Source organism: Acinonyx jubatus, chromosome F2, assembly GCF_027475565.1.
Source record: "Acinonyx jubatus isolate Ajub_Pintada_27869175 chromosome F2, VMU_Ajub_asm_v1.0, whole genome shotgun sequence".
NCBI classification, from domain to species: domain Eukaryota; kingdom Metazoa; phylum Chordata; class Mammalia; order Carnivora; family Felidae; genus Acinonyx; species Acinonyx jubatus.
Window position 1 is genome coordinate 70,794,233 of NC_069394.1, and position 22,870 is coordinate 70,817,102.

The 22,870-nt window shown below is 44.6% G+C and overlaps 2 long non-coding RNA genes across 3 annotated transcripts in view; one reads left to right on the plus strand and one right to left on the minus strand.

The window, feature by feature from the left end:
* The window catches only part of LOC113594749 (uncharacterized), a 77,303-nt gene that overhangs the window by 35,690 nt on the left and 18,743 nt on the right, over window positions 1-22,870 (minus strand). The window lies entirely within an intron of this gene.
* Window positions 11,095-21,842, plus strand: LOC128312822 (uncharacterized). The gene is made up of 2 exons (XR_008292608.1): window positions 11,095-17,510; window positions 18,900-21,842. It is a non-coding gene; the product is annotated as an uncharacterized LOC128312822 (long non-coding RNA).

Genomic DNA, 22,870 nt, shown 5'->3' on the forward strand with positions numbered 1-22,870 from the left:
CACTTCAAAAATGGGTCAGGTCAAGCAAATTAATAATTAATTAGCAAAAGAATCAACCATGAAATGGATGGGAAACTCATAGGAAACTTTTCCTGGAACGCTTCAGGAAAAAGCTATGCTCCGTTTAGAGCTGTTTAAGGGCTCATCAAATGTGGGTCCTTAAGGGATTAGGACCTTGTCTTACAGCTCCATAAAGAGATTAAGGAAAGGATAGGATGGGACTTTGGGAGAAAGCATATAGTAGTCATTTAGTGAGAAAATTAAAGGAACGAATGTTGTTATGCAAACTTTTTACATTGTGGAAATGAACCAATTCACAGTTATGATTTTCATGGTTATATCCCCCAGGATTCATGCACTCATGAATCCAAGAAATACACAGTGAGTGCCTCCCATGTACGTGCCTGGCATTGGGATAACTGTAGGGCATAAAACGTGCATGAAAATCTCTGTGCTGAAGAAGTTCGCAGGCTTGTGGGAACACAAGACTTCACATAAATAACTATGGAAATTAAAAAGAGGCATGAAAATTGCTCTGGTACCTTGATGGACTAACTCCAATCTGGGGAGAGTTAGGAAAAGCTTCCCAAAAGAGGTGACATTTGTTTGAGCTGAGTCCTGAGGAATGAGTGGGAGTTGGCCAGGTGAAGACAGGAAAGCATCACAGGCAGAGTGAACAGCATGTTCAAAGGCATAAAGCAGAGCTTCCTAAAGCCCATCAGAGGCACCAGGGGGTGGGGGTGGGTAATTTGCAGAATGCAGATTCCTGGGCTCATGCAGATGTATTTGGAATCAGAATTTCACGGGCAGAGCTTGAGAACTTTGGCAAGCATTCACATGTATTCTTACGCACTCTAGAGTTGAAAACCATTGGCATGGAGGAAAGATAAGAGTTTCTGGATGCGCCCTGAAAAAAGCCAGTCCTACAATGGAGTGTGGAGGTTTTGTAGGTACTTCCAAGAATACAGTAGACCGAGTGGTCGCCTATGGATAAAATTTTCAGGGATCTGGTGGTTAGGGATGTGCCAGGACATCTCCAAAGTACTACACCTTGCCCTTTTCTACCACAAAGAAGGCATCACAATACCTACTGGGCGTCTCTGGGTTCCAGAAGCAGCATATGCCACAGCTGGGAATATCGCTCCGGCTCTAATACTGAGTGGAGCCAAAGGCGACCTACCAGCTGTGAATGTGGCCAGGGCAGGAAAGGCCTCTGCAGCAGGTGTTGGGGGCGGGGGGCAGTATCAGCGGTGGGAAAAGACGTGGAATCTGTGGCAATTCCTAGTGGGAGAATAAAAAAGTAGGCCCCCAGTGTTCTGGCGGGATGCCACTTCATCAGCAGCGTAGAATTATATGCTCTTTGAAAAACATTTCCTGACCTGCTACTGGGCTCTGGTAGAGACAGAATGACCGACCAAGGAACACCAAGTGACCATTCAGCTGGATCTGCCCATCGCGAGCTGGGCAGACTTCGCACATCATAAGGTCGGGCTGGCTGAGCCACAATCCACTGTATCGGATGGTGAGGAGGGTGCATCCAGGATTAAGCGTGAACAGAACCAGTGGACATGAGCACGCAGCGTGAGCAATGCAGCCACGACTGTGGTACTGTGCCCCTGTACTTATGGCTGTATGGGGGATCCTATAGATGGAAGAAAAGGCCCAAGCTGGCTCTATAGAGGGTGAGTTCGTTATACGGAGGCAAACCACAAATGGATGACAGCCATGCCACAGGCTCCCTCAGAGGTGGCCTTGATAGAATGTGGCGAGAGAAAAGCCTCCCCGCGGGCAGTGTACTCAGTCACCCGCTTTATAACGAAAGAGAAGTGGCCCATGGCTAGGAAATCATGAGACTCTTGGGACATCCTGAATGGCTTGGCTGGCTGGGCAGGACCGTGGAAGGAAAAAGGCTGGAAGATCACAGATGCATGTGATGGACGTAAGGAGTGGGCCTGAATGTGAAGACCTTTGTGTCACATGTTAAAACCCGTGAGAGCGTACCCTTAGAAACAGCACGAGACAAGGGAACAGACAGAATGATCCAGCAGGTTGATATCAGCCAGTCTCTATTATTAATCACCCTGGTGCTGACATGGTGAACCCATGAATGCAGTCACCGTGCTGACTACACATGGGCCAGAGGGCACAGACTCCCATTTACCAAGACCCATGGAACCACGGACACCATAGAATGTCCAAACTTTCAGCTTCGGTGAAGAATACGATGAGCTTCTACCTTCCCTGGAGCCCTGCCCTGGTGCATTTCTAGTTGCTGGCTCCATTCTAGATCACCGGGGCCTCACATTCATTCTCAGAACAGCCTCTTGAGAAATCTGAGAGATTGTTCACTTTGGAAAGATTACCATAATACTTGGAATTCTTAAAACTTTATACTCGGCGAGCTACTACATTGGACAAATCCAGTTTTAGTCCTAGTGGAAGTAGAGTTTGACTTAACATTTTTTTGGTTGTCTTTAGACTGTTAATAAGTTGACTGAAGTTAATAAGTTTAGGGAAGAGGTCAGTTTTAATAACACTAAAACAGCATCACAGAGATCTATTAGAGAAGGTACAGGGCTCATGCAAAGTGCTATGGGGAAAAAGGTGATTTTCTTTAAAACTCCACTTCCCCCATATTTTAAATCACCTCAGTTATTGTAGGAAAACTCAAAAGCATCAATATTGCCTTTTATCAAGTCACAGTATCTCATAATAATGGGTTAAAATCTTATAGGATGTGCTTTAAAAGACCAATGTGTTTGAGAGAAGAAAACCAAAGTGATCCTTCACAGAAGCCATTGGTCATACATAAGACCAATTCCCTGGCTGGGAAAACGTAAGAACATATATTTGTAACATCCGTAATCTGTCAAGATGGTGAGTATATAAAAGTCTAGCTTTTGAGAAATCTATTCTTGGAGGCAGAGTAATTTCAATGGAGAAAAGTAATCCTTGAACCAGTGAAGGAATGATCTAGAGTTTCAGCATCCAGATAAAGCCTGCTCATTTGGGATAAACCTGCTATGGGGCTTCCTGACTTGTAAAACTTTGCCCTGCCTTGCATTTTGAACTTATTAAAATGACCCACAGACAAAGAAGTCTCTATATGACGGCCATAGAGAGACAGCACCTTACATTGATCTCTTGGGGGGCAAGGGGTAGCAACGATGCATGACAAAGGCTTCTCCTGTTTTCTATGCTAGAAAACGATCATCTTGTAACATGGTAAGCTAATGGCAGACAAGGTGCCTACATTCCTTTACCTCAGGCAGCTGAAGTCTCCTAACACCTAATAAATAATCCAACGGCAGAAAGAACATTAAAGAGATTGGGAATTCCTTTGGGCATTTTCCAAATACTCATTGTGCCTTTGGGAGACCTCTGATTTTAGAGATTTCAGGAGCAAAGTGATCAATTTTTCTCCTATTGAATTAATGGTATAAAAATGAGCTAAGTCATATTCGGGACTTACGTCTTTGCTTAAGGGAAAACTTAGCTTTGCATTTCTTCGGGTTCCGATACCCATCTGAAATCTGGTACACCTGCCTTCCCGGTTTGCTGCTCGGCACGCCCTCTGCTCTCTATCTGTGCTACCTGCTGTGCCCTAAATTCTCTCTGTGTCTTAATGCTTCCAAGTCCTTGCTCTGTCGGAAATCCTTCCCTGTCATCCCTGATGCAAATATCAGTTCTTTGAAGAAAGCTTCTCTGATCTTTACAACTGCGGTCAGTCTCCTTGCTAAGATCACTCGCACACACAAAACCTACTTAGTGCATGTTTATCTCCTTCTCTACATCACAAGCCGAGGCGGGGATTGTCTCCCCCTCCTCGTCTCTCTCCTCCCCTTCTCTGCTATGCACACGGTTTCTACAGGCCTGTGCTCCTTGGAAGACAACACTTAACACAGATCCCTACCACTGAGGGCTTCATTGTCTGCCTCCCCCCAGCCCCCTACCCTCACCTCCCCCAATATCCTTCAGCTATACTCTAAACTCCAGGAGGGGTGGTCCTTCCAGAAGCATCTCGAAAGCCACTGTATCCAGCGTCCAAATCATTTGAAGAGCTCCCGACCCACAGAAGGCACTGAACACACATTCCTTGTCGCTTCATCCTCTGTGATTTCTTGCACCGTGGATTTAAATTGATATGATCCTTTTCATTTGGGTCAGACTCTTAATAAACCTTTCCCGTCGGTCCCGTGCTTTTGGAAATAAAACAATACTACTGTTGTCTAAGCCCAGCTCAGTTCCTCTAAAGCATAGTCAGGCGACTGTTATTCATGACTTAAACGCTTTGGAAGATTACCAGACTGTTTATAGAGTCGAGACTGAACTTTGTAGGCCCCTGGCCTCTCTTAAGTCAGCCGAAGCCACAACGTACGAATAAAAAGAAGGTACACAATGAACAGAAGGTACATTTCCAATGTTGCGGCTTTTCCCTTAACAAAGGGATCATTGGAAAGCAATTCGTAATCCAACATATATTCCTGTAACTTCTCAACATGTAAACAAAAAAAGTTGTGGCGAATGCAAAACTAGCACTTGTTACACTAAATAAATTAGAAATGTGCAACATTTATACCTGTGGTTTTCCGATTTTGGAATTTGTAATAAAAATGCCAGTATCTGGTACAAGAGTTGGCAACACGCTTTAGTCCAAACACTGCTGCATAAACCAAATGGCTGTTCTGTAGAGGAAAATGGAGCTTGGGAATACTTCAACTGAAGGCTGGAGTGTGGGGATTTCCATCCTCTCGGCCAGAGTGAAACCCTATTTTCGTCAAGTTTAGAAACTATTTACATAAAATAACACGAAATCTTAGGCCTCCTCAGATGCACAAAACCAAGATTAAACGACACGAGTGACACAATCTGGAGAAAGGGCTGTTACTCCTCTTTAAAACAGGCCTTTTCATGCAAATAAAATAGGTGATTTTTTTCCCCCTAAGTTAAAATTGGGTTCATTTCAATTTAAGGTTGCTATTTGTTCCCAACATTTGTTCACTATTCTCCCAGCTGCATAATATCTTTGGAACATTCTCCCAAACCAAAGACCCAGACTTCTTCACTCCCGTGAAAGGACACAAATCCAGAGTGGAGATTTTTCATGCCCAAGCACATATTTTTGAACTCTGGAGGGGGAGGCCCACGGACTTTCCCTTTCCAATTCTTTCTTAATCATTTCTTACATTTTCAGGGACAAGAATAATGGGGTTGAAATGCACTGAGAGCTGCTTGTGTGAATTTATTTTGTTTTACTTACTTACTTGGAATTGGGGTCATTGGTGGGGGCGGGGGGAGGAAAAGTTCGCTCTATGCTATCCCTGAGAACGACAAAACATAGTGTCGACTTGCTTCCTTCTCTCCTAAATGACCTTCCAGCATCATCCTCTCTGGCCCTGCACAGGCTTTTCTACCTCTCCTGTCTCTGAATTGGCCATTTTGTGCAAACCTCCTTTTCAACTCTGGAAACCTTTGTTTTTTTGTGTTTTTTTTTTTTTTTGAGCAGGTTCAATGTTCTTTAATGAACTTCTGGGTTCTGACTCGTGACATGAGTGCTGGGAAGGGGAGGTGGAACAGACATACTGGGGCAGAGCACCCACTGAGGAGGGGCGAGCACAGAAGACAGACTCCTGTCCCCTCTAGTCCTGTGGGTTAGTAGTTCTTGGTACCCCTTCCCCTCAGGAAAGGGGGCTCTGCCTGCCTGCCTGCCTGCCTGCCTTCACCTTGAGAGTCTGTCTTAGTAGGTAGCTACTCAAGAGCCTGGCCACATCTTCACCCCTGGACCCAGGGAGAGTTCTCAGGTGGAAAACCTGCAGGAAATCCCACCCTGCTGGTCTTTGAATAAGTTGACTCTGGTCTTTAAATAATTTTGTGCATATTAAAAGTGCTTGAATGTATCACAACTTGAGAAATGTCTTCCTTATCAGTTACAGAACGGCATTAAAAGTGTGGGCTCAGGAGTCAGGCGACGTAGATTCAAAGCCTGATTCCATTCTTTCGAGGCTGTGAGACCTACGTCAAGTTACTTAACCGTCCCAAGCTTCCGTTTCATCATCTATAAAATGGAGATCATAATCAAACCCTCTCTTTGTGTTGTAGTGAGGATAAAGGGGATGATGTTTGTAAATAGCTTGGCGGATTGTCTACCAGACATTCAGTGCTCCGTAAATGTTAGCTATTGTCTATATATGGGTTAACATTACTGCAGAATCTCGGAAGTTTCAGAATTCTGTTGGGAATATCACCCTGTTCAGCTCTTCATTATAATCATAACTGGGTCATCCTAAGTTATCTCTGCCAGAGGGGTGCTTCGGGCCTCACCTTACAAAGCACTGATATTAATTCATTTCTTTTTAATTTATCAAGGGACTTCCACTAGCTACTAATTTAGCAGAGCCCACAGTCTCCCTGTATGTCCTTGAGCTGAGATGCAGGAGACCAAGTATGTAAGAAAAAAAAAAAAAACTGATTGCTTAGCCTTCCAGCTGTTCATTTGCTTGTTTTTCAAAATGGCTCTGAGCAGCAAGCAAGAGACAGGAAAAAAGTTGTTCGAAAGTGGAACTTGATTTAATGTATTCTGGACACAAAACTTTTACTTTCAGCCCCCTTCAGGCCTGAAATACATGAACTACAGCCTGTAACGTATTCAGTAAACGGCAAGTAGCCTAGAGGTCAAAGGCAATCTGGTACTATGGGTATTTGATCTTGTTCAAAAGGTGCTTTTGCAGGCTGGCTTTAGACTGTGCTTGACTGTCACCTTGGTTCTGGGAAGGCAAGAACGAGGGTGTTGTTCATATTGGTTCCTTTGGAGCCTGGAGAGCAAAGCCTCTCCTGACTCCTTTCTCTGACCCTTAAGGTCTGACTTCAGGGAGACCCAAGTGGCTGAAGTCAAGGCCATAGTTGTGTTGGGTCCTTGCAGAAGGGACAATTGTGGTATCGCCCGTGAGGCAGGGGGAGCACACTCTGTCACTGCAGGGGCCACGGCCTATTGGCCGAGATGGGGAGAAGCAGCGGCTTCCATTTTATTTATAGGAAAAGTGGTTTCTCTGTTTTTCTCTGTTTCAACTTTTATTCTAGTTTAAGGATCATCAGTGGTAAAATCTTTAGAATCTTAAAGGAGTTTTACTACACTGGATAACCTAAGGATAAATTTTCTTTTTCTCCACTCTATCTTCATTCAGAAAAAAATTGTAGGCAATGCATTTAGGATGAAACAGGAATTTTTACCATTGGAATTATAATTCTAATACTAAATAGTTGTTTTACTCTGGTTCCTCAATATTTCTGGATGTCATATTCCTCAGATAGAAAATGAGGGGCTTGGAATGGATGAGCTGTAAAGCCCCTGTCAGATTTAAAAACTTTATGGTTCTGCTGGAGGCTCAATTTATAAAGAAATATATTGTCCCCCTACCCCTACCAGTCAGTTCCAGATAATGTGCTATTTTTCACAAACATTGCTGATATAGCATCTATTTTCAGTTTCCAATGCAATGGAGAACAATGTGACCCATTTAAAAGCTAGCTTATGAGAGACTATTATCCACCAGTTATCAATCCTTCTATTTAGTTTTCTTGATAAGGACCATATGATGGAAACATTTCCTTGCTACAAAAATAATAGCGGTCTAGACTATAGTTGATAATACTGTACATGCTCTCCGTAATAGCTCTGAAAAATGATTTCATATTTGTTGCCAATTCAATTTGGATGAGTTGAGAAAAAGGAAAAAATTCACTCTTGTGCTCATTTGTCTTGAACAACTGAACAGTTAAAAAGACATATGGCTTCTCCACATCATTAGAAACTGTAATTGTTAATTTCAATTTGGACTGCTCTTGAGTTTATGATACAGAAATGATTGCTGTTAAGATCATAAGAGATTTCTTTTTTTTTGTTTTAAGAAAATATTCTTCTGTTCATATACATGCTTTCTTAGAATGAGTTAAAGGATGTTTACTAAGAAAGACGGGAGAGTAACTGAATAAATGGGAAACAGTATTATTTCAATGAGCAAGTCAGTTCACGGATGTAGTTTCCTTAATTTTATTTATATAACAACAATCTGGCTAATGTCTATCCACTAGCGATAGTGAATAGAGTTTAAAAAAATGGTTTCCTGGGGCGCCTGGGTGGCTCAGTCAGTTGTGCGTCCAACTTTTGATTTCATCTCAGGGTTGTGAGATTGAGCCCCATGTCGAGCTCCACACCAAGTGTGGAGCCTGCTTAAGAATCTCTCTCTCCCTCTACCACTCATGCTCTCTTGCTCTCTCTAAATATATATATAAATAAAAATAAAATATAAAAAAATAAATTAAAAAATTGTTTCCTTAAAGAGGGACAAGACTGGGACATATTAGGTAAGTGATGTCAATGGTTCCTCGTTTTTATATTCAATTTTGGTTACAAAGTTCGTATCCCAAGTTAGGGGCAAACACCAGAGTACATATTTTTAATGATATGTTAACTTCTAAATGCAGAATTTAAAAAAATACCATAAAATGATGGTACAGTAGCTAATAGATATTCTGTACAAGGAGATGCCGAAGAAAAGCTTTATAAAAACAAAAAGCAACCCAACAACCCTGACAGTATTACTCTTAATCCTTTCCAATTTCTGATACCCTGACCAGGAACACCCCATACACACACACACACACACACACACACACACACTCCCTGAATGGCTGACGGTGGGAGGGAGGACACGCCCCACAGTGGCCCCAGCGTCAGGTAAACGCAACAGTGGAAGAACCGAGGGGTGCTTGGAACCCAAGTCCCGGCAGGGAGCACCGTGCAGGCGGGTCTCTCATCTTCAAAGGCAGCTGGAGAAGAAGATCCAGGAGAGCGGAGGGCAACGTGGGAGCACGGAGCAGGGGAGCATGGCCGGCAGTGCTGCTTACGAACGATGCTTCTATCTCAGCTCACTTTTAAACTCGGAGGCACGGGGGCGCCTGGGTGGCTGTCTCTTGGGCGTCCGACTTGGGCTCAGGTCGTGATCTCCCGTTTCATGGGTTCGAGCCCCACATCAGGCTCTGTGCTGACAGATCAGAGCCTGGAGACTGCTTCATATTCTCCCTCTCTCTCTCTCTCTCTCTCTCTGCCCCTCCCCTACTCGTTCTCTCTCTCTCTCTCTCTCTGTCAAAAAGAAATACACATTAAAAAAAAATGAAACCAGTGGTATAGAGAGACGCGGTGAAGAGTGAATGAAAGAAGAGAAGGACGGAGAGAGGGAGGTACCCCCTAAAACGGTAACTTGGCCTCAGAGGACGTGACTCTGCATCCTGGTTTGCCTGTTGTTCCCATATAATTAGCAACAGTAGCCTTTCCTCTCAGACTGTCCCGCTGTGGATGATAAATTACCACCCTAGATACGTGCCCCAAATACTGGCGGCACAACTAGTGACAGGTCACCAGTCCCGGGACTCTGAAGGGTCAAGCAAGCGGTGCAGCCAGGGAAGGAGAACTAACGGTCTGCAGGCAACGGAGACAGAAACCAAGAGAAGCCACCGCATTTTCCTTGGTATCTGTATATAACTTGATAGGCTTCTTGCAGTCAGATATGCAGAGGAGAGTGTTTGTATGAAAGATGATAATCTGAGAGAAGGCTTTTCCCTCATCGCATCTCTCACCGTCTCTGTCTTCCTTTGGCCTCTAAGGCAGCCCCCCTGGTACTCCTGGCCTCATGTCAGCCCCTCCCCGAGGGTAGCCTGGATCTTTTGGCTCCTTTCTGGCAAACAGGATGGGGCAGGGGCGATGAGGTGCCTCTGCCAAAACTGAGTTATACGAGGGCTCCGGCTGCGTCCTGGCGCGCGCGTGCGCGCTCTCTCTCTCTCTCTCTCTCTCTCTCTCTCTCCCTCCCCTCAGGGAGACTGGCAGCCACATTGTGAGCTACCCTGTGGCGAGGTCTGTGTGGACAAGGAACTCACGTCTCCAGCCGACAGTGACCAAGGACTGAGGTTGCCAACCGCCACGTGAGGGAGGCTGGAGGCGGGTCCTGCCCCAGCGGAACCCTGAGGTGACAGCAGCCCCGGGCCACACCCTGACGACAGCCTTGAGAGCACCGGAGGTGGCATCCAGGCTGCGCCCAGATCCCCAGCCCATAGAAGCCGCGAGATGATAAATGTTTTCTAAAGCCCCTAAGTTTGAGAGAAATCTCTGAATCGGCAACAGTGACGTAAGATAAGCACCACCTTTGTCCCCCTGCGGGGTTCACGGACGGGCTTCCCTGCCTCCCACTGACCGGACCCGACGGAGGCAAGAACCCCACAACTGGCTGTCGTTGAACAACATTATTCAAATGCCTACTGTTGAGTAGGAGGGCAGGAATCTAAACAGGTTTTCGAGGGAAATGGCCAACTGAGAGGATTTATATGCAGGGGAGGCTTCAGGCTGGTGAACTTCCCCAGGGCAGACCTTGCCTGACTCACCGGCTAAGCTCTCCAACCCCTACGGCTGGACGGACGGTCTGTGTGAAGGCTGCAGCTACAGGCCTCAGGGCGCACACTTCCATTCCTTAGGGAGCTGCTTTTCCCGCAATGGGACACCTCATCCGCGTTTTCCACGGGAGGCCCTACACCTTCCAGTTCCCTTCATTTGGGGCGGAGGCCAAGGCCAGGCCTGTGGTGTCCTTGCTCTTGCTGCATTTGAAAGCAAGGATTCCATTTCCTGCAGCTTTGCAGTGAAACTTCCGGCTGACTTGTTACACATTTTATTTTGTTGGCTTTAAAGCATCGTTTCCTTATACGTGAGGCTGCTATTTCTTTTTTTTTAAGTTTATTGATTTATTTTGAGAGAGAGACAGAGTGAGCAAGCATGAGTAGGGGAGGAGCAGAGAGAAGGGGGAGGAGAGAGAGAATCCCAAGGACCTTTTACACTTTCAGCACGGAGCCTGACACAGGGCTTGAACTCACAAACGGTGAGATGATGACCTGAGACAGAATCAAGAGTTGGACACTTAACAGGCTGAGTCACCCAGGTGCTCCTTTCTCTCTTTTTTTAAAAAAAGTTCTTATTTATTTGAGAGCGAGAACGAGGGAGGGGCAGAGAGAGACAGGAAGAGAGAGAATCCCAAGCAGGGGTTGTCGGTGCAGAGCCCAATGAGGGGCTCGAATCACCGACTGCGCGATCATGACCTGAGCTGAAATCAAGAGTCAGACACTTAGCCGACTGAGCCACCTGGGGGCCCCATATTTCTTTTTTTGATAAGGACTCTTCTTTGGTTTGGTTCACTCTTGACGGGTCAACAAAACCTGGTGGTTCAGAGCTTGGCTCTGGATCTCCACTTGCTGGCCTCAGGTTTTGGGTCTCACATTTCCCAGCTGTGCAACCTTGGGCAATCTGCTTCACCTCTCTGTGCATCCGCTCACTCAAACAAAAATTGGACGGCAATAACTGTTACTGTGCACCAGTGAACACATGTCCCTTACTTATAAGGGCTAGAACAGGTTAGCTGTTTCAGGATGCCAACAATCAGGAAATACATGGAGGACAGTCCCACGAGGTGCTGGGGCATGAGGAAATTAACATTGTGCAAAAGAGCACCGGGCTGTGAGTGGGCATTCTGTCCACCTCACCTACAACATCACAGCATCACGTGGCACAAACATAAAGCAGTCATTTTTAAAAGTCAAAACCATGTCTTGAGCTGGGACTATTTTCTCTCATTTAAAGTTTTGGGAATTTGCCATGAGGTGCGAAATAACCCACTGGTATATACTGGATTCTTAGAGAGTGGTCCATGACTCAGACTCCTCAAAGGAAGTAAGACTGCTCCACGCAAAGCCTTTAGAAGTCATTTGTAGTCAGAGAATGGGGATAAATTGGAATCGCTCCGTGAAAAGAGAAATTGCCTATTTAATAGGTGAGTTGAGGGCACTGTGGAATCATTTATGGAATTTTGGAAGAAGCGCCATTGTAAAATAAATGAGGTATCGTGGACAAGTCAGTTTTGTTAGTCAAAGGAAACCGTGATCTAAATTTCAGCAACCCATATAGAGGAGACGAATATGGACGTGGCGGGGATGCACAGATATTCACAATGATCTCATCTCGTAGACGTTATCAGGAGCAAATACTTTCTAGTAGGCTATGGAACATGTATGTGTGGCATGTTTGGATTATACGGCTTCTGTGCTTTGGAATTAAAACCCAGAAGGGGATGTATACCCATGGACAGAAACCCACATACAAGAAAACTTTCAGGAGAGGCTTGGCTATATCTGCTCCCTGACTTCTTTCCTTCTTCCTGCTTCCTCGAGTCTATCCCCGCTTCCTTGACCTTCTGCCTGCTGCTTTGCCCGACTGACCAATCCTTCTCTTGGCTGGCTGGCTTGCTCCATCCACATGCTTAAGCACAGGACATGCAGGTGCTACAGGCTATTGGTTGGAGCCACAAGTACTCACACTGGCGATGAGAATGTGAAGTCCACATAATTTTCCCACAAGCACAAGAGTGGACATGGAGAAAAAAAAATCTAAGAATGAGTGTATTATATTGGGAAAAAAAAAACACACAGAAGATCCTGTCTCTTGGACCACCGGCATTGGCACCATCCAGGAGTGTGTTAGAAATGCAGGGTATAAAAAAAAAAAAAAAAGAAATGCTGAATATCAGACCCCAAACTGGACCTACTAAATCTGAATGCTTTGTTTTGCTTTTTTTTTTTTTTTAATATTTTTATTTTTTTAGAGAGGGAGAGCTAGCAGGGGAGGGGCAGAGAGAGAGGGAGACACAGAATCCAATGCAGGCTCCAGGCTCTGAGCTGTCAGCACAGAGCCTGACGCGGGGCCTGAACCCACAGACCGTGAGATCATGACCCGAGCTGAAGTCGGGCGCTTAACGGACTGAGCCACCAGGGCTCCTCATGAATGTGCTTTTTTAGTAAGATTGCTAGGGAGCTGTATGTACATTAAAAGTTTCAGAACCACTTCCCAGGAAACAGATTAGATTAAAACTCAAGTTCTTATAGCAGCACAGCACAGCGTAGCAGTAAAAGCATGGAACCTGATGCTAGAATGCCTAGGTTCACCACCTACAATACGGATCACACAACTTTCTTCACCTCTCAGAGACTCACTTTTCTCATCTATAAAATCAGAATGATAATAGTACTCCCCCATTGGGTTGTAATTGAATTAATAATTGCAGAATGCTTAGAACAGTGACTGGCACTTGGCAATGAAGTGCCATGTAAGCATTGGATAAGTAACCCGTTTCTGAAGCTCACGGTAACATAGGCAAAATGTTCTAGAACTTCTTTATAAACTTTATGGAGTGATAATCAAGGCCTACTTGACTCATTTCTCCACATTCTCACCCACTGCTTCCTTACTTCCTCTTTTGGGCTGCCTCTGAGCTGGGCATATATATCAACTCTGTGCTTATTACTCTGTAATGTAATAATTTATCACTCTGCCTTCCACACCATACTATGAGCCCTTGGGAACAAGGACTGTATCCTAGTCTTTTTGGTATTGCTTCAGAGTCTGGCATCTGATAGTAGGCACTCGATAAATGCTTTTATTTTTTATTTTGATTTTTTTATATTAAAAACAATTTATTGTCAAATTGGTTTCCATACAACACCCGGTGCTCATCCCAACAGGTGCCCTCCTCCATACCCATCACCCATCTTTCCCTTCTCTCGATAAATGCTTTTAAAATGAATGAACAGATGTTTGATTCATCATTAGTTCTTAATTTTTCTCAAGGCTTAGACATTTCTTTGTTTTTCTCATGCATTTTTCTCTTAATATTATTTAACACCATCAATTTATATTCATGGGGAACCTATTGTATATAGCTGTACGTATGTTTTCATTCACTAAGTACATTTCACGTTATTCATATTAGGTTTGAAAGTGGTGCCTGATAGTCCTGATAATGCAAAACCAAGCAGATTTCTCTAACATAATTATTCCAGGGAGAGTTTCTGCTCTAAGTGAGTCTGGCCTTGTATCCTTCACTAACAGCAGGATGTGACTTCTTCCAGTTTTAGCTCCCTTGCACACACATTACGACGTGTGTTATGCCCTGGCCATTCGGACCTAATTAAGGCATACGTTCCTATCTTTAAAGACTCAGCAAAAAACTAGCAAACCAAATCCAGCAGCAACACACAAAAAGGATTATATACCATGAGAAAGCAGGATTTATTGCAGGAGCGCAAGGTTGGTTTAACGTCAGAAAATCAATTAAATTAGTAATATGTTATAGTGAGAGAATAAAAAACAGAAAGTACACAATCATCTGAAGAGACCCAGAAAGACAACTGACAAAATCTACCACCTTTTCGTGACAGACACTCAGCAAGCTAGGAATGGAAGGGAATTTCCTCCCACTGATACAGAAAATCTGTGAAAAACTGTCAACGAGGTGACTGAATGGTCAAAGACTGAATGCTTTCCCTTTAAGGCTGGGGACAAGAGAAGGATGTCGCTCTCACCGCTTGTATTCAACATTCTGCTGGAGGTTCTTCAGGCAAAGGCAGTGGGAATGACTGCTAATAGAGTTCTTTTTGAGAGGATAGAAATGTTCTCCACTTAGATTATGGTGATGTTGCACAACTCTGTAAGTATACTAAAAACCACTGAATGGTACAGTTTAAACAAGTATGTTTTTATGTTATATAAATTCTATTTCAATGTAGCTGTTAAAAAGCCATTATAATACAGGGATGCCTGGTTGGCCAGTCAGTAGAGTGTGTGACTCTCATTCTTGGGGTTGTGAGTTCGAGCCCTACGTTGGGTGTAGAGATTACTTAAAAATAAAATCTTAGAGGCGCCTAGGTGGCTCAGTTGGGTGAGCGTCAGACTCTTGATTTCAGTTCAGGTCATGATCTCATGGTTTGTGGGCTCTGAGCGGATGGTGTGGAGCCTGCTTAGGATTCTCTCTCTCTCTTCTCTCTCTGCCCCACTCCTGCATGCACATTTATTCTCTCTCTCTCTCAAAATAAGTAAATAAAAAACTTTAAAACCATCTCAAGAAAAAGTCATTATAGTACAAAATGACAAGTGACAAATGTAATAACCCCTAGCCTTTTCCTAAGCACTGAGGGCATACCAGGCAGCATACTAAAGTCTTTAAATATATTATGTCTGTAATCACATATAAGGTAAATGTTGCTATTATCTTGATTTCACGGCTTTTGGCAGATGGGGAAACTGAGGCTTAGAAAGCTTCAGTAATCTCTCAAGGTTACACAACTAACAAGGGGTGAAGCTCGAATTCAGTCTTAAATACTATGAGGCTACAATGTATATACAGCACAAGCAAAGGGGAAGGATCTTCCAAATTCTGTTACTGAACACACGCTTTGAATATTAAATATTTATGCCATTGTAATTCTGTGGACTTATACAGGCCATTTCCTTTGGTATGAGGTTGGGGACTGGACTTGGACCAGGGCGCTCATCTGAGGCATAAAACGTTGAAGGGGGCTGAGCTGAAAGGCAGATTCCGGCATGGTAAGACCACACAACCTTTCATTCAGCCTACAGCAATGATAGCGTCCTATCCAAAAACTCTTCAGCACACACATGCCTAACAGTAAGACCATTCTCTTCCTTCAACTCCTGGGAAAACAACAGGAAACCGCAGACTTGCAGCATCCCACTGTGGCTCTTAGGACACAACCCAGCTCATGGAAAGTGAACATTCAAGAAGAAGGGGCGGGACAACAGCAGGTGAAAAGGGGCGGTGGCAGATTTTCCCTCCTGCTGCTAAAACAATGGGCGGACTCAGTGAGCTCTGAAGCACGGGGACCTTCTCTTCTGTGGAGGTAAAAAGAAAGTTTTACCCTCCCTCATTCTCTCTGGCCTCCCTTTTGCGACCTGTCTTTACTTTCAGGGTGTTTGGATGTTTCTTTTGATGCGTTTAGAAGTATTGAATCAGAAGGTGAAAATAGGGCAGGGAGAGAAATGGGAGTTTGCTGGGCTCATCACCACTGTCACGTGTTGCCTGGGAAGTGACCTGCAAGGGAAGTAGGGACCTGCCACTGGTCTCCCTCCTGGGCCCTGAATCCGTTTTTCTTTTTTTTTTTTTAATTACAAAAGTAAGACATCTTGTTTTTATACATTTCACCTCAATTTCACCTCCCTGTCAATTTCAGAGCAATTGCCCTATAGTTTTACTCTGGGAAAAAGCCCAAGTAAACTTCAGGCACTAGAAAATAGCTAGCAGGAGACCTTTAGAAGAGAAAACAAAATAAGCTCAGAATACTTAAAAAAAACCCACGTGCATGGAGCCTTCTACAAATCTTCCGAAAGAGGTAGGGAGCCACAGGAATGAATGACATAAATATTGTGATGTCCAGGTACTGAGGACCTTCTCTGTGCCGGTAAGTTGGTTGACCTGCAGAGCAGAAGCTTGGGCTCAGGGTCCCTCGCTTTCATGGAATCCCTTGCAAGGTCCTTGTGTGGTAGGATCCTCTCCCTAAGGAAAGAGAAAAACCAAAAACCCTCAAGGTAACCCGGCTATGCGCGCAGGCGACAACATCCCTCGTGACCTTTAACTGAGGCCACTTAATCAGACTGCATGTTTGTGTGTGTTACCATACATGGGAAACAGAGAAGTAAAAAACATATAAAAAAATACACCGTGTGGCGTTTGGGCACACACCCATCTGAGTGGTGCTGGCACGAATAAAGCTGCTTCCTGGAGAGAAAAGCCCGGGTGTCATGACTTTCTGTGCATTTCCACCTCCTTTGCCACCGGGGATGTGGATCTCGGGGTGACAGGAGAGGCAGCTTACTTGGCACCAGAGGACCCACTTGATCCGCAGGAGACCAGCCCTCCCAGCGCAGCAGGGTGGGGACCTGGGTGCGCAATGGAACCCGTGAGGCCCAGGAGCCTGCTCAAGGAGCGCCCGTCAGACTGGTGAGAGCCCGGGTTCGTTTTGGCAGACCTGCCCCTAAGAGGCAGAAGGGGAGCCTGATCACCTCCCAGCATGGCCCTAGTAGGTCCAAGAGGGATGAGGAATGAAGCCGCAACTCTAAGGCGCTGGGCGCTGGCTGGCGGGTTGGAGTGGCCGTGTGACTGTGTGTGGGGATTTGTCTCTCGTTCATTTCCTGGGTCAGTGACTATGATCATTAGAGACAACTGTCTCTGGTCGGTTTACCTCAGAACGGGGACTTTAAGGAATATTCCCAAGCAGCTGCTGAAACTCCTTTTGTTTCGGGGAAACTCCCTGTCTTCTCCAGATTGACACGGACTGGGGGCGGGGGGGGGGGGGGGGGGACAAAACAAAACAAAACAGAACAAAAGAAACCTGGAGTCTGCTCCTCGGTCTGACCTGATAAGATTTAAACCAAGGAATTCTCTTTCTCTGCCTTCTGCTGGCACCTCGCCTCTTCTGCCTGCCCTTCCCCCCCTCCTGTTTCTGCCCCACCTGGGGGGCGGCCTGCACAACTGGCTCCCCAATGCCTCAGGCACCATCAACTCCTCCTCCCACCCTAGATGTCGAGGAGCGAAGACCCCGGATGTCAGATTTCCCCACCAACGTTCCAGGTAAAAATTAACCATGGGGAACAAAGTGTCTTCCGTGGACCCAAGTAAAACGTATTCAGTGTTTAAGCTAATTGAAGTTTGCTGGTTTGAGACAGGCAATGTTTGTCAACAACAACAACCAAAAACCTTTTATTCTACCTAGATTTGCTGGAGGTCAAATGAGCTCATGTTATCTCTGTTCTAATTTGTTAGCAAAAGGATGACTTAAAGTAATGGTTAACTTTGGGGCACCTGGGTGGCTCAGTTGGTTAATTGATTTGTAAGTTTGCCATCTTAGAAATTCTGATGTAACAGTTCACAGTTGGTTACTACTTAGTTTTCACTGGACACTAAAGTTTCTAAGAGTTAAAATTCCTGCTCAATGTCATTAAGACTAATGACAATAAGGAAAGCAACTCTGCATGTAAAAAAGTAGATATATTAAAAAATATATATATATATATAATAAAAATACATTTTTTGTTAAAGGTAAAAAAAAAAGAAAAATACTTTTGTCCTAAATGAGACTGGTTGTTTACACACACACACACACACACACACACACAGAAAAAAGGCTTAGGTCAAAATCTAAAAGCAAAGAAAAATTGTAAAAGGTTTATAAAGAAAAATCTTAAAAAAATTTTTTTATATCTGGTCAGGAGGTCTAAAGTTAAACCATTAACTTATGCTAAAGTATCCACTATCTTACAGACCCAAAATAAAAGCCCAGTGGCCTTCCTGGAAAGGTTAAGGGAGGCTCTCATTCAACATATGGCTATTTCCCCTAACACTCCTGAGGCTGAGATGATTCTAAAAGACAAATTTGTCACTCAATCGGCCCCAGGTAGTAGGAGAAAACTGTAAAAACTGGCTGTTGGTCCAGAAGGGACCTTGGAGGAGCTCTTATGAGCTGCCAACTGGGTATATTGCAACCAAGATCAAAAGGAGAATAAAAAAAAAAGAAAAGAAAAGAAAAAAGAAGAGAAAAGAAAAGAAAAGGAGGCTTAGAAACAAAACAAAACAATCTGAGGCCTTAGTGTGGCCTTAGGTACTATGTCAGACCAGACTTCCTGAGGTCCTGGCACCAAGTGCCATTTATATGGCCATTCAGAGCACTAAAATGAGAATGTCCTCAGAGGGGACAACAAAAGAAAAAACCCATAAGCCAGGCCCCTTGTGTGGAGACAACCAGTGGAGATCTGAATCCGTTCGGGGACCTGTATCTGTGAGGCTCAGATAACCATGTCCCTGCAAGGGACTGACGGGGCCTGGGGCTCTTCACTGAGGCTCCCCTGAACCAACTGTCTATCAGAAACCCAGAGCCTCGGGTAACTCTAAATATAGAACGAAAACTGGTTGATTTCCTTCTTGACACCTGAGCTACCTTTTCTGTCCTCCTTTCCACTCCAGGCCAAGTATCCAAACGCAGTACGACGATTAGAGGCATCTCCAGAAAACTTCTTAACTAAATTTTTCTCTCAGCCCCTGGGATGCATGTGGGAAAAAACTAATTTTTTTCTCATTCTTTCTGGATAATACCGGAGAGCCTTACTGCCTTGTAGGAAGGGACATTATAACTAAATTAGAGACTATAGTACGAGTAACTCCAGAACAAATAAACAATTGTATGAATTTTGGGAAATTATTGGATATTGTAGGCTGTAGATACCAGGGTTCAGGAAAATGGTTTGCCTGCTATATCAATTATTAAAGGAGACTCAATCCCACCTACTCTCCAAAAAACAAACAAACCAGGGTCTGACTCCTAGGCACTGTCTCCAGCCCTTGGAATGGTTCTAAACAGAGCAGGGCAATTACTATTACCAAGCTCACAGGGCTAAAAGATCATTAAAACACAGCATCAGGCCTTTCATTTAGGGAAGGACAAGATTTATCAAATGGCCCAAAGGATGTTTACTGGAAAAAATTTGTCAAGGACAGTTCTGCAAGTAGTGTCAGCCTGTGAAGTATATCTTGGAAACAGTCCTCTCAACAAACTCTCTCTCCCAGGCAGTCAAAGAACTGGAGGCTAATCCCCGGAAGACTGACAATTAGGTTTCACTCATATGCCAAGGTCGAAGGAATGCCAACATCTGTTGGTATGGATTGATACTTTTACTAATTGAGTAAAGGCCTTCTTCTACAAGACAGAAAAGGCACAAGAAGTAATAAAAGTTCTGCTTTATAAAATGATACCCAGGCTTGGCTTACCTAAAAATTTGCAAATTAATAATGGTAAATGGCTGCTTTGACTCTTTCTCTAGTAGAACTCCTGGCTCATAGAAGAGTTTTACCCCTCAAAATAAAGCAAACTGTCTGCTGATGCTCAGCAAAACTCTAAATAACACCTCAGAAGCATTAGATGTTTAAAAAAAATGTTTTCTAAGTTGATCTAGGGCCGAACTCTTGGAAATAGAGCCACCATTGGTTACGCGCTGCTCCTGTTCCTCCATCACCTGAGTTATGAGAGATCCCCTGACAAAGTCAGGGTCTCTCCTAGGTTGTTTGACGGGTTTGGGAACTAAGGACATTATCTTAAGACGCCATCTTGTTGGTCAGTATAATCGTTACTTTGTGTTTTTCTCTGTGTGTCTGCTGATGTTTATACCACCTCCTGCCTGCCAGCCTTCCTGTAGAAACATGCTGTGGGCCACTCGACCGACCCACGGGTGGACTCTAACTGCTGTACCCCTCCCTACACCGCCCCCTGTCAGCTTGAAGAAGCTGCAACGGTCATCGTCCCTGTTCCCTGACAGCAGTTATAGGCCCTGTTCCAGGGGTGGAATAAACAGGGAAAGGGTTAACATGAGGCAGGGAGAGATAAGGGACCGCAGCTGCAGGTGGGGGGCTGAAGAAGCAGACGGGCTTCTCCCCGTATAGGATCTTTGACAGGCACCCTCCCCCCATTATCAAGGGCATAAGGGGGAGGATCTAAATGCGATGGACAACCTAACCCTAAGACAACAGATGCGGGCCCTCGGGCTCTGCCCTAATCACCTTACACCTCTGGGTCAGGGAGCCATTACCTGTGAGTCTGACCACAGACGCTCACCCCTTTAAACCAGGAGATGCAATATGGATAAAGGAGTGAAATGTCCAACCCCTAAAACCCCTCTGGAGGGGCCCGTTCACTGTCATTTTGTCCACCCCTCCTGCAGTAAAGGTGGCCAAAGTGTGTCCCTGGATTCACCACAGCAGAGTGAAGCCGGCATCTCGAAACTGGGCATGCATTCCTGACCCATCAATGCTGTGCAAGCTGACCATACGGAAGATTCTGCAACTCCAGAGGCTCCGGGAGACTGCAGCCCTGCTTTAGTCACTCCGGAAGCTGCCTGATCTATGCACAGCAGAAGGCTGAGGAACCGACCGTCTGGTGAGACAGATGACCGTCTTATTTTCTATATGTTTCCTTACTTGTGATGCACTGTCGCCCTTGTTTCTCACTATTACTGTGATGTTTGCTCTACTCTTTGTCACAGGATTGGCCTAGGCCGCCCCGGTTGTCTGCAAATGTGGGGAGAGGTTTCTGTGAACACTCACCTTCCTCTTGTGGATAGGATACTTCATTGGTATCAATGTGGGAAAACAGTGGCCATAAGAGACTAGAAAATTAGATCCCCACAAACTTTAGAGTAAAACAAAATACCCCAGTCCTACTACCGGGGTTTGGCTTCTCAAAAGCTCAAATAATTGGGAAGAACTTTCTTCCCTAGTGGGGGAAAAGTTCATCGTCGTCTCTGTTAAAAACTTAACATTCCTAGGCCAACTGAACTGCCAGGAAAACCCAGTGGTGGGGGCCCCAGATCACCTTGAGCCAGATCCCCATCCATTTTCTAACTTTTCTCATCTCTGAGAGGCCTGGGACAGTTGTCAACACAGCCATCAAATGGCGGGTCCCAGGTGGACTGTACTAGATATGTGGAAGGACAGCTCTACAGTACTTCCCTTGGTCTGGTCACGGTCACGTGTGCTGGGAACTCTTCGTCCATCTTTCTTCCTGCTCCCACTTGCCAGAGGGAAACATTCGGGAGTCCAAGTGTATGGGGAGAGGGAGACGCAAAGAAAGCAGCATGCCTTACAAATTGGCAATTAAAAAGGCAATAAAGGGCCTCCCGAGCATATAATCCAATATTATGGCCCTGCCGCCTGGACAGAGGACGGGTCCTCAGGCTACTGCACTCCCATTTACATGCTAAACCGCACAATCAGACTATAGGCAATTATAAAAATTATAACCAACAAAACTGCCAGAGTGGTTGACTTACTAGCCAAGCAGCAAACCAAAACACACAATGCTACCTATCAAAATTGCTTGGACTTAGATTACCTGCTTGCTTCCCCCCCCCCCCCCCCCGCCAAAAAAAAGTTTGTCAAAAGTTTAACGTAAGCAACTGCTGATTGATAATGAGAAAAAAGTCATAGAGGAGATCACAAATCAAATGAAAAGGATTTCTCATGTCCCCGTCCAGACCTGGAAGAGTTAAAACCCCAAGGAGTTATCTGGAGGATGTTTTTCAACTTTCGGAGGATTCAAAACTCTCATAAAAATTATCCTCCTAATTCTGGGAGGTTGCTTAATCATACCTTGCTTAGCTCCCTTGGTTGCATGGTCTGTCTCCGGTCTCATTGAGACCATAATTAAAAAAAAAAAAAAGGATGGTCACTCATGTAATGATGTTATAGAAATACAAACGTCTAAACCAAGATGATGCTGTTTGACCCAAAATAGAGGGTGTGAGTATCAAAGGGGGGGAATGTGGTAGGGTTCCCTAACAAAACCTAACAAAACCTCAAGGTAATCTGGCTATGTGCGTCCATGATAACATCCCTCATGACCTTGTAACATGAGACCACTTAATCAGACTGCATGTTTGTGTGTGTTACCATATATGGGAGACAAAGAAGTAAAAAATATACAAAAAACTATGCCACTGGCACAAAAAGAGACACTCAGATCAATGGAACAGAATACAGAAGCCAGAAATGGACCCACAAATGTATGGCCAACTAATCTTTGACAAAACAGGAAAGAATATCCAATGGAATAAAGACAGTCTCTTCAGCAAATGGTGCTGGGAAAACTGGACAGAGACATGCAGAAGAATGAACCTGGACCACTTTCTTACACCATACCTAAAAATAAACTCAAAATGGATGAAAGACCTAAATGTAAGGCAGGAAAAAATTCTCGAGGAGAAATCAGGCAAAACCTACTTACTCATCATGTAGCAACTTCTTACTCAACATGTCTCCAGAGGCGAGGGAAACAAGAAAAAACGAACTATTGGGACCTCATCAAAATAAAAAGCTTCTGCACAGCGGAAGAAACAATCAGCAAAACTAAAAGGCAACCGACAAATGGGAGAAGATATTTGCAAATG